This window comes from Thamnophis elegans, chromosome 1 (genome assembly GCF_009769535.1).
Source record: "Thamnophis elegans isolate rThaEle1 chromosome 1, rThaEle1.pri, whole genome shotgun sequence".
Classification (NCBI taxonomy): domain Eukaryota; kingdom Metazoa; phylum Chordata; class Lepidosauria; order Squamata; family Colubridae; genus Thamnophis; species Thamnophis elegans.
In genome coordinates, this window is record NC_045541.1 from 74,533,636 (window position 1) to 74,545,837 (window position 12,202).

Genomic DNA, 12,202 nt, shown 5'->3' on the forward strand with positions numbered 1-12,202 from the left:
AATTAACCTTAGTTTCCAGTTCAATACATTCCTTTAAAAATCAAACAAACAGAAATCTAGAATGCTCAGTTGCTTAATATGTGAGCTTTAGCTTATTAGAAACCTTAGACTTTAAGGACATATGTGGAGGTTCAAGTGATAGTCAAGAATATAGTTGAGCCTTGCTCTTGGCTAGCTACCTGAAAACAAAGCAAGTGTTTAACTGGACTGACAGTATCTTCAAAAGAAGAAAGTTCAAATAAATTGGTTTAGATATCTTCCAAGTATTTCCCTGACGACTAAAGGCAATTCTCAGGCCTAGCAGAAGACAGCCATATATGTGATGGCCTTTTTCAGAGAAAGGTTAGGCAAGGGGAAGGAAGGACCGGATTTGTCAAGGTGCATAATACACACCATAGAGCCCTAGGTAATTCAGTACCTTCATTCTATCAGCACAGCTTCCTATATTCTAATTGCTCTATTGAAACAATGGTTATTCTAAGCACTAGCAGCACTTTAATGGGTCTTGTGGGGGACAACTAAGAGGCTGGTGTACACTAGTTACAAAGGGGCAATAAACTACTGTCAGCTCTTTTTAAACCAGGAGTCTCCAAACTTGACAACTTTAAGAGCATAGCTGGCTCAGGAATTCTGGGAGTTGAAATCCACAAGTCTTAAAGTTACAATTTTGAAGACCTCTGTTCTAAACCAACAATAGACAACAATCTATTCCTTTTAAAAAAGCAGTACTTTTCAGATCCCGGAGACCCCCTTGGTTTACCGAGGAACTCCGGGAGATGAAGCGCCGGAGGAGACGCCTAGAGCACCTGTGGAGGTCCGATAGGTCCGAATCGAACCGAGCACTTCTGACAGCATGCACCAAGGAATACATCAGGGCATTAAGGACAACTAAAAAAACACACATTGCCACCTTGGTTGCGTCCGCCGAGTCCTGCCCAGCCGCCCTGTTTAGGATAACCCGCTCCCTCCTAAATAGGAGGGAGGTGGGGGACCCCTTACAGGGTAAGGCTGAGGAGTATGTCCAGTTCTTGGCGGACAAAGTTGCTCGGTTTCGGTCGGACCTGGACTCCACTCCCACAGATCCAGCCGAGACACAAGGGAATAGCTTGGCAGACCATCTCTGGGTTGAGTTTCAGGATGTTGCCTCCGGGGATGTGGACAAGGCTATGCGAGCTGTGAGCGCCTCCACCTGTATACTGGACCCGTGTCCCCCCTGGCTGGTTGCCAACAGCAGTGAGGTGACATGAGGCTGGATCCACGCGGTTGTTACCGCTTCCCTTCGGGAGGGGCACTTCCCCGCCGCACTTAAAGCGGCGGTGGTGAGACCCCTCCTGAAGAAACCATCCTTGGATCCAGCCGTTCTTAATAACTATCGTCCAGTCTCCAACCTTCCCTTTGTTGGGAAGGTTGTTGAGAAGGTGGTGGCCTTCCAGCTTCAGCGTACCTTGGAGGAAGCTAACTATCTTGACCCCTTCCAGTCCGGCTTCAGGCCCGGTTACAGCACAGAAACCGCTTTGGTCGCATTGACCGATGATCTCTGGAGAGCCAGAGATGGAGGCCATGCGTCCATCCTGGTTCTCCTTGACCTCTCAGTGGCTTTCGATACCATCGACCATGGTATCCTTCTGCGACGACTGCGGGAGGTGGGAGTGGGAGGCACTGTTCTGCGGTGGTTCTCCTCCTACCTCTCGGACAGGTGGCAGTCGGTGTTGGTGGGGGGGCAGAGATCGTCCCCGAGGCCCCTAACGTATGGGGTGCCGCAGGGTTCGGTCTTATCCCCCCTACTATTCAACATATACATGAAACCGCTGGGCGAGATCATTCGGAGGCACGGGATAAAATACCATCAATACGCGGACGATACACAGCTGTATCTGTCCGCCCCGTGCCAACTCAATGAAGCGGTGGACGTGATGAACCAGGGTCTTGAGGCCGTTAAGGACTGGATGAGAGCTAACAAACTGGTACTCAACCCAGACAAGAACGAGTGGCTGTTGTGTTTCCCTCCCAACAATTTGGCCAACGTTCCATCAATCAGGCTGGGGGGGTCAAAATTTATACCCCTCAGACAGGGTCCGCAACTTGGGAGTCCTCCTGGACCCACAGCTGACTTTTGACCACCATTTGTCAGCTGTGACCAGTGGGGCATTTGCCCAGGTTCGCCTGGTATGCCAGTTGCGGCCCTACCTGAACCGGGAGGCTCTCACAACAGTCACTCGAGCCCTTGTGATCTCTAGACTGGAATACTGCAATGTGCTCTACATGGGGCTGCCCTTGAAGAGCATCCGGCGACTTCAGCTAGTCCAGAATGCAGCCGCGCGAGTGATTGTGGGCGCACCGCGGTTCGCCCACATAACACCGATCCTCCGTGAGCTGCGCTGGCTACCTGTTGATCTCCGGGTGCGCTTCAAGGTGCTACTCACCATTCATAAAGCCCTTCATGGTAGTGGATCTGACTATTTGAGAGACCGCCTTCTGCCAATTACCTCCCTTCATCCCATCATATTGCATAGAGTAGGCCTCCTTCGAATTCCATCCGCCAGTCAGTGCCGACTGGCGACTACGTGGAGGAGAGCCTTCTCGGTTGCAGCTCCGACGCTTTGGAATGATCTCCCCGTGGAGATTCACACCCTCACCACCGTCCAGACCTTCCGCACAGCCCTCAAGATCTGGCTATCCCGTCAGGCCTGGGGATAAGATCCTAATCTCGCCCCGCCCGAATGTCGAATGAATGTTGTGTTTTATTAGGTTATTTTCCTTTATTCACATTTCTTTTGTGTCCTGTCTTACACTCCCCTCCTATGAAATGTAAGCCGCCCTGAGTCCCCTTAGGGAAAAGGGCGGCCTATAAATGTCAATAAAATGACTAAAAAAAAAATATTTAGATAGTCCAAGGAGCCAAAAGTGAGATATTGCCGAAAAGATAACAATGATCTGATGGCTTTCATTGGCAGCAATTAAGGTCACTAGAAACAGAGCTAGGAAATGGTAAAAATGAGAAAGAAATGAGAAGGTACTTATATTCACTTTTCATATTGTTCTCAAAAGAAATAGAATTAAAAGCCTTGTAACCTTTGGAGAGATATAGAATAAATTTGGTAGTACACATCTTTAATTTTTACTGATACTTTATGTTTTTGAAGAATTGTTATTACTTTCTGTTTTTATAAAAGATGGGTTATAAAAATGACACATACATAAAATAAATATTTTATATATACTATAGACCAGAAATGTGTTCAAGGAACATCTGAAGGAAAAAAAATAAGGGGAGTACATTTGGGGGGGGGATGAGAGAGCGCAGTATATGAACATTTGAGGAGGGGGGGGGACCCTTATTCTTTAAAATGTATTTCTCTTGCAAGCTGCATAAGAGTTTAAAATACAATGATGGAGAAGGGGAAAAATTTCATCTTAATGAAAAATTGCATGATTTTGTCCAAAATAAACAAGAGTTGAAATTGGAAGGGCAGGCCCCATTTTGGGAAATAAAAGAAATGTTTTTCTTCAATCAGGTCAAAGGAGATTAATTTTTCTTGGCTGCAAGAAGTAAACATTGTAGGCCATTCAAGGAAAACTTAAAAGATGAAATGCAGTTTAGAACTACTTTAGTTTTCCAATGGGCAGGAAGAAATACATTACATTTTTTTAATATGGGAGAATGTTTCTAGAAGAATAAGGCTGGATTGAAAGATTCATTTCAATCCAACTTCCAGACTGAAGGATTCTTCAAAGTGCTCCCTCTAAAAAGGCATATTGATAATTCTATTTGCTTTCTGAGTTATAACCAAGGTTATTGGAAGAAAATTAGTGTTTCCATTGTCCGCATTTCATCTGTCTTCTGGACTTTTGAAAAATGAATTCTGACCTGGTAAAACTGTAGCAAAAAAGTTATTGTTTAACATGAGTCCTAGGGTGACCAGACGTCCCGCATTTGGCGGGACAGGCACGCCTTTTCATAATTTTTCCCGCGTCCTGGGCCATTCCCAAAAGATCCCGCTTAATTTTGGTGCCTTCTTTGACTCGCTCCCCCGCCCATCCACTGCCGCTCGCATGGGCGAGGTAGCGTAGTGAGTGAGCAGGCGGATGGGTGGGGGAGCGGGCTCGCCTTTCCAGCCCCACTCCCGGACAAGCCGTGGGAAAGCCTCCGTGAAAAGAGCCACCTGGGGCCGCCGCTTCTTCTCCGAACTCAGAGTAAGTGACGGGTGGGGCGAGTGAGTGGGCGGATGGTGGTGGGATCGCCGCCCGCTGCACTGCAGCTGACTCGCCCCGGGCCAGGCAGCCTGGGAGGCTTTAGGCGCCAGGCGGGAAGAGCGCGGAGGAAGGCAGAACGGTGCTCGACGCGACTCTGCTACTTCTGCTGGAGGAGCCCCTAGATAGGGAAGGCGGGTGGCGGGGCGGAGCAAGGGAGCGCAAGTGGCGGATCCCGGGCTCATATGCAGATGGAGCTCTCCAGGCACAGGAGCGCTGGAAAAGTGCTCCGCTCATGCACCACCGGGACAGAGCACACTCGCTCGCTCGCTCCAGCCCTGCCTGCCAGCACGCTAAAGTGCCGGAATGACTTTGAAGTGCTGGCTTGCCTTGCACGTTGGCCCGCGCGGAAGGCAAGCCAGCCCTTCAAAGTCATGCCGGCAGTTTAGAACTCGGCCGCCATTCAGCGAAACATGTTTCGCTGAATGGCAGCCGAGGGGCACGCTAAAGTGCCGGCATGACTTTGAAGTGCTGGCTTGCCTTCCATGTCGGCCTGCGCGGAAGGCAAGCCAGCCCTTCAAAGTCATGCCGGCAGTTTAGAACTCGGCCGCCATTCAGAAAAACATGTTTCGCTGAATGGCGGCCGAGGGGCACACTAAAGTGCCGGCATTCAAAGTCATGCCGGCAGTTTAGCGTGCCCCTCGGCCGCCATTCAGCGAAACATGTGTCGCTGAATGGCGGCCGAGCCCTGCCGGCAGCCTTCCGGGCCAGCCGGCCATTCAGCGCTCGAACCCAGTACTCACACGCCCACAGGACGGCGCCGGGGAGGAGAGGAACTGTGCGGGTCCCGCCGCTCATGGTACGGGCCAAGGTTGGCTGGCTGGGAGTGGGGGTGGCTGCTGCCGAGGCCTCTAGCCTTGCAATCCTGGGCGGGGAAGGTGAAGATTCGCTCCAGAGCTGCAGAAGACCATTGCTGCACTGGGAGGCCTCCGCCCTGGGGATCCCCCGCTCCACCCATTCGGATTACCTCCAAACCCAAAGGAGCCTGGGCGCAGGGGTGCAGGCCAGGGAAGACGGGGTTTGGGGGCTCGGAGGAGGAAGGGGTGATCTCCCCCTCCATTCTTCTGTCCCGCTGCAGAGCTTCTCCTGGGGGAGGGGGAGGCGGCGAGTGCGCTGATCCCGGTTTGCAAGACCAGCCCTCCACCTCCTTGTCCCGTTGGGAAGGGGGTGGGTGGGAGACAAGAAGGGGGCAGGCTGGCCTCGCTGCTTGCATTTCCCCTATTCCCCCCCTCCCAATATAGGTGCAGAGAAAGAGCCAGGCTTCAGAAAGGAAAGGATATTTTTAATAATTTTCTTTGTCTGAATATGATTTCCCATGGAGGAAAAGGGGAGTTTTAATTCCCCACCAGTAAAAAAAAAACGTTTAGTCTTTGAAGGGCCCTTGTGTGACATCTGCCTAGGATCCCACCTCACAAACCTCCTCTTTCAGAAAGAGCTTGCTTGGTGCACCTAGGATCCCACCTCACACACCTCCTCTTTCAGAAAGAGCTTGGTGCACCTAGGATCCCACCTCACACACCTCCTCTTTCAGAAAGAGCTTGGTGCACCTAGGATCCCACCTCACACACCTCCTCTTTCAGAAAGAGCTTGGTGCACCTAGGATCCCTCACCTCACACACCTCCTCCCAGCTTGGGAGATGGTGGGATCTCCTCCTTTCTGAGCTTGGTGCAGCAAGGATCCCACTATCCTACTATTTTATTTTTCTGTATGTACACTGAGAGCATATTTACCAAAGACAAATTCCTTGTGTGTCCAATCACACTTGGCTAATAAACTATTCTATTCTACTTTACTCTACTCTACTCATTTCTATTTCAATTCTAACAAGGAGTTTAGCTTCTCTCTCTTGAAAATGTAAGCTAGAATTATAATGCAAGCTAGCCTTAACTTTCAAACAGTTCATTTAGTGACCAAAGTTACAATGGCAATGAAAAAAGTGACTGATGACCATTTTCACACTTAGCGACCATTGCAGTATCCTCATGGTCACGTGATCAAAATTTTGATGTTTGGCAACAGATTCGTATTTATGATGGTTTCAGTGTCCTGGGGTCATGTACCTTTTGTGACCTTTTGACAAAATATAAAATTTTTAATCAAGCCCCCCCCCCCCCTCCGGTCAATGGTGTCCCTCTTTACCAATCTGAAAATCTGGTCACCTTAAACATGACCAAAACTGAAGGATATTTTTTTTAATGCATCAGAATAACAAAACAACAGAATTGAAAGGGACCTTGGAGGTTCTCTTGTCCAACCCACAGGAAATCCTATAACATTTCAGACAAATGGCTGTCCAGTCTTTAAAAACTCCAGTATTGGGGCACCCACAACTAGATGCCAAGCAAATCTTCTCCAGTCTAATTTATCGCTGTGCTGTGCTGTGCTGTGCTGTGCTGTGCGTGCTGTGCTATGCAATGCTATTCCTAACTTTCATTGCTGATAAAAACTGGTGAAATTGGGTTGAGATCCTTTGCATTAGTTTTAAATAGTTTTTAATTATGAACAAGAGCTTTTAAATTTACAAGAATTCAAGATCAAACTATCTCTCTGAAATCTCTGGAGTGTTGAAAGATCAGGAGTTAATATTATTCTTTCAACTTCCTCTGAGAAGGAAAGGGCTGATTCTCTTTCAGTTGCTCTCTGCTCTGTATTGCTGGCTGAAAAGGAAAATTAAAGAATAGCAGGAGGTCATTTTTTTCTCTGGTGACGCACTTTAGAGTCCACGTCTCACAAAAAGCAGTAACTTGAGAAAATGTATAACATCATCCACTTACCAATGAAGTTACAAAACAGTCCAAATTAGGAGAAAACCTCGAAAACTGATGGGGGAAACCAGGATAGTAGATCATGTGATTGCCATTAAACACCAGAAATCCACATTTTTATTTTTATTTAAAAAATGATCTTTAGAGGTCATCAGAGATCCTGAATAAAAATGCCACATTACAAACAATTCTATACTAATGTTAATTTACATTATTTGAAAGCCAAGTGACTTTTGCTCACAGCTTCCTTTAAGAGTTACTGTCTACAATGAGAAGATTAGCAGGCTCCATTGAAAATTATATACATTCCCTTCCCTTTTAATATATGAATGAAACCTACATAGATCCAAGCTGTCCATATATCAGCTCATACAAGCAGTTGGGAAATTTGGTTACCAATTTACTCAGTTATGTGATCATTAGCAAAGGATCTAGTTTTGCTTGGGATTTAGTTCTTTATCCTCTGTGCTTCAGACTGAGTGCTAGAGTTCCCCCTAAAAACAGACCTTCTGTTCCCTTGGTGAAAAAGTAGCAGAAATGAATGAGCATTGGCATGATTCCCAACTCTCCCGCTGTAGTGCCTGCAACAGTTATGACACAAAATGTTTTTATGTTTGTATTTATTTAAAAATAAAAGTGCCTGAAATTGAGAAATAAAGTGATAGCCTCCCAGCCTGTATTGGGTGACAGATCAGATCTGTGGAACACAGAAGGAAGATAAATAAATACTTAGCAGGGAATGTCTGGTTGTGCAAACACAACTGATAGGATAGTTGTATGACACCTAGAGTGTCACATTTAGACACCATGAACTAAAAGTAAGAGACGACCTTTTTTCTAGCCACTTTATTGTTTGGTGCATTGTTTTCTATTTTATTAACATTGATTTACTTAGCCTACTGGGGTGTTGCTAACTTTCAGAGATTAGTAATTTTTTGCAGTGTTTCTAGTTTTTCCATAAATCTTTTCATCCAAAGCCTTGGATGAATGTAAGCTGAATTCAGGGAAATACTAAATCTTGGTTGGCATTTCATGGAACACCCCCCCCACAATCAAGTCCATGTAGTGCCGTGTTCCTGAAAAAAGCATAATAATCTCTGAAAATAATAGTACAAACCACAGTTCAGTCACAAAGCTAAATGTTAAAAGAACTTGAATTGACTTCAGAACTTACTGTAACTTGCAATCATGTGCCCCAGTTTTAGAACTTTTCCTTGAGAAAAGTTCAATGTGTGATCAAGCAAATTCTTCCCCAACTAGACTAAAGGACTTCTTCCCTTATTAGATACTTTTGAGCCAATGGACATCTGCTACTGGCCAAATAAAAAAGCACCATAGTTTACCAATTGCTGCTCCTGAAGAAAGAGAAATAGATGACCCTTTCTTTTTCACCAGTGTAAACGTCTTCAGAATCCAAATTATTATCTAGTGATAATTTGCATTCAAAAAAAGTAATAGAATGTCAGAGCTGATATTTCTATTTACTTTCACATTCTTAGGAGGTGGGAAGAACCATCTGTAGAGTCATGTGTTTAATTGTGTTGGTTTAAAGCCCACGTGACTGACTCTTCAGTACTTCATGACCTACTGACTATAGTGGGGGGGGGGATAGGGGACAGATAACACAGGATTTACTCTGTATCCACTCTCTGTTTGCTGCTTGTCTAAAAGATTCCTAATCTGAGATCACATCCTTCTCACTTTTCTTCTCATACCTGTATATATTCTTAGTTGCCCTATCTAAGGACAAAGGGTCTGCCTGCTGCTACAGTATATGTCCTATGAGTAAATCTCCTTTCTGTTATATGTATAAAACTAGTTTCATTAATAATTGCTCACATCAAATTCCTGCTTTCAGGAACACTCACTCACAGAGACATGACGCTTTAACTGCCAACTAATTCCAAACAATAAAAATCTCTAAAGAATATGACCAGCTTTCTTATATGAATCTCTGTTTCAGATTTCACCCTCTGGAAACTTTGCAAGCATGTGCACACATTTACAGACGCATAAGGTGTTTTTTTTTTTAAAGAACTCTCTGTTCTCAAAATTTTCCTTAGTCTAACAAGACATGTTTACGTAACCTTCATTGTAAAGCAGCTACCATCTTTCAAAAACTGGTAACATCTTGCTTGTGCTGTGTCTGACCTCTGTGCCAAGTATACTTTCTAAACATTTTGCTGGGTTTTATCACATGCAAGTTATAACAAATCTGGCCAACTTGGATGCCTGGATTTTATCAGAATTGGAGAGGTTGCCTTTGTGTCTATTACACTGGACCAGGCTGATGTGAATTATATCATAGCAACATTTAGGATGTCATCCCTGGTTAGCCTATCACAGTGGTTTGCAGAACCCAACAACCTGGTTGTTCAAAGGTATCAAGCTGAAAGCAATATTGGTGACACATTTTGCTCTGAGATTAGCACTAAGCCTCCTGTTTTTCTGCCAACACTTCTCCAGGATTTTGCTTGCTGTGTTTTAAAAGCCTTGGATTACACAAAACCAATCTGCCGAAGGAACGGTCGGTTCTTTTCTTGCCTTTCTAATGTGGTCATCAGGTTCTAGAGGTTGGAACAGGTGAGCACCACAGGCCATTAAGAACAGGTAAGGATTCTTCCATTATGATACAGGAAAAGAACATTGAAAAATGCTTGTTTGCCTGTTTTAGCAAGGAGTTCATTAAAGAAGAGCTTTGTTTCTTTTTATTTCAGCATCTGTAATATAGAATCAAAATAATGTAACTTTTTCTTCCTCAAGAATCTGATCAGCTATTGTTAGGTTACCAGAATTCTAGACAACCATCAAAGTTGTTTCAGAACTGATGGTTTCAATTGGTATGTGTGTGCTTGCCTGCATGCACATCTTTATGTGCATTTCTATGTAAAGATACACACATACACTCATACACACAACTAGATCAATTGTACAACCATGAGGAACAGATCTCGGCATTATCTATAGGAATGTAACATGGCTTAGTTGGAAAATGTTGGAAATACGTTTGCAGTGATTTCCTGGATACAACTTCCTCCTTCCAGTTTATTGATGAGACATATATGAGAAGGAAGAATTATTTTCCTATAAATAAGAAACAGACCTCAGGTTTAGTGATTTAAAAATTTCCATTCCCATCTTTTCTTTCACTTGACAGATGTCCCTTTTCTTGAAGACAACTGGTTTTCTTTTAGGATTGTTGCTATTATGAACTCATGTTTACCAATAAGCTAATTGCCCTTTATTTCATTCAGGATCCTAAACATTAACTCAGAAAACTAAAGCACACAAAAATGTAGCTATATAACTAATTTGCTGAATCTTTCTGTTTTCTCAAAGCTTTATGCATACTGTATGTGAGTGAAACCTTGCATTGTAGCAACATTTTGAAAAAATATAATTTTCAGAAGAAGCCCATGCTGTACTATATCTGTGATATTGTCAAATTTCCATCCCATCTCTGGGTCTTGTAGCACGTATCACATTAACTGGGTCAAAAATTATAATTTTGCTGTCACTTTTTCTAGGATGAACCTAGCTATCTCATAAGCCATTTTATCAGGAGAGGATTGGCAAAGCTCCATGCCAACTTCTTCCCCACTGTCAAGATAAACAATTTTCTATGTAGATTTGACACTCTTGATCAATATGGGTAAAGTGTGCTATGTGCTGCTAAACCTTGGCAGCATGTCTCATGTAAAGTTTACTTTTTCAGCTACTCTTTCCCCTCCACTCTTTTTCTCAGAGGACTATGTACGGAAGGGAGTCAAGTGATTGGGTTCAAGTATTGCCATGTTAATCTCAGTGGGTAGAGTTAGTTTAACCTTGTTAAACTTACTGATTCCATGGAAATTTATTGACTGAGCCAATAGACCACATACAGGTAGTCCTCAACTTACAACTGGTAGCGTAGCAACCATTCAAAGTTTGACAGACCTCATCAGAGGTATTTATAACCTGATTCTGAAGTTCTGACAAAAGCCACACTTGGCAACCAACCCAAATTTATGGTCATTTGTAGATTATGCAGTCACATGACTGCTTTTACAATGGTTTTGCCAATTCTGGTTTTCGGGAAAACCAAACCATAGTGAACAATGGGTTTACTTTATGATTGTGACATTCGCTTACAACTATGGCATCTGCCTAATGACTGCCACAAAAAAAGGCTGTAAAATTGGGCCGGTTACATAGCAATAGCAGTTAGACTTATATACCGCTTCATAGGGCTTTCAGCCCTCTCTAAGTGGTTTACAGAGTCAGCATATTGCCCCCAACAACAATCCGGGTCCTCATTTTACCCACCTCGGAAGGATGGAAGGCTGTAAACCCTGAGCCGGTGAGATTTGAACAGCCGAACTGCAGAACTGCAGTCAGCTGAAGTAGCCTGCAGTGCTGCATTTAACCACTGCGCCACCTCGGCTCTACATGGATGAGTCCCCTTTATGACTGTCATGCCTTACAATCATGATGGATAGGCTCCTTTATGGTTGTAATTTGAGGACCACTGTAGTGTGGGAATAGGGTCATTTAGTTGAATTACTAATTGGCTGCAGCTATGTAGATCTTTTGGCAGTCCATTTTTTTCATTGTCAGGATTTTTTTTTCATCCTGCCTTCTGGCTTATCAGAAGACTATCCCTGGAGCTTCTCTCCCCCTATCTGCATTGTTTAGAGTTTACTTTCCCAGTCCCTGTCTAGCTACAGCAACACCTTGCATTCATGATTAAACTATTGGTACATTGCCAGCTTATAAAATTGTTGATACGCTAACATTTCACCCACAGAGGGCTTTGAATGCAGTAAATGAGCAGCAGCATGGCAGCTGGAAATACTTTGGAGGATTTCAGTGTTTTTTGATTACATTTTTAAATAAATCTCTTTTGTATGGATTTAGACCATGTAATCTCTCAGGTTTGTTTATTTTTGAAAATCCTAGACAAATGCGCCTAAATAGTGAAAAAGCATAAGTGACCCCCCACCCCACCCCACCCTGGCCGTTTAATGAACCATATTAACAGAAAAGGAAGATAACTCTGAGCATAAATATATAAATCTGGCTATTTGATGCACTCAGATCCATGCTGAGTTGGACTTTGACCAGGCAGATGGTATGATCTGAGATGATTTTGAGTTGATGAGTCTTGAGGAGGTGAACAGGGTTATTTGCTATTAGTTCAACCACC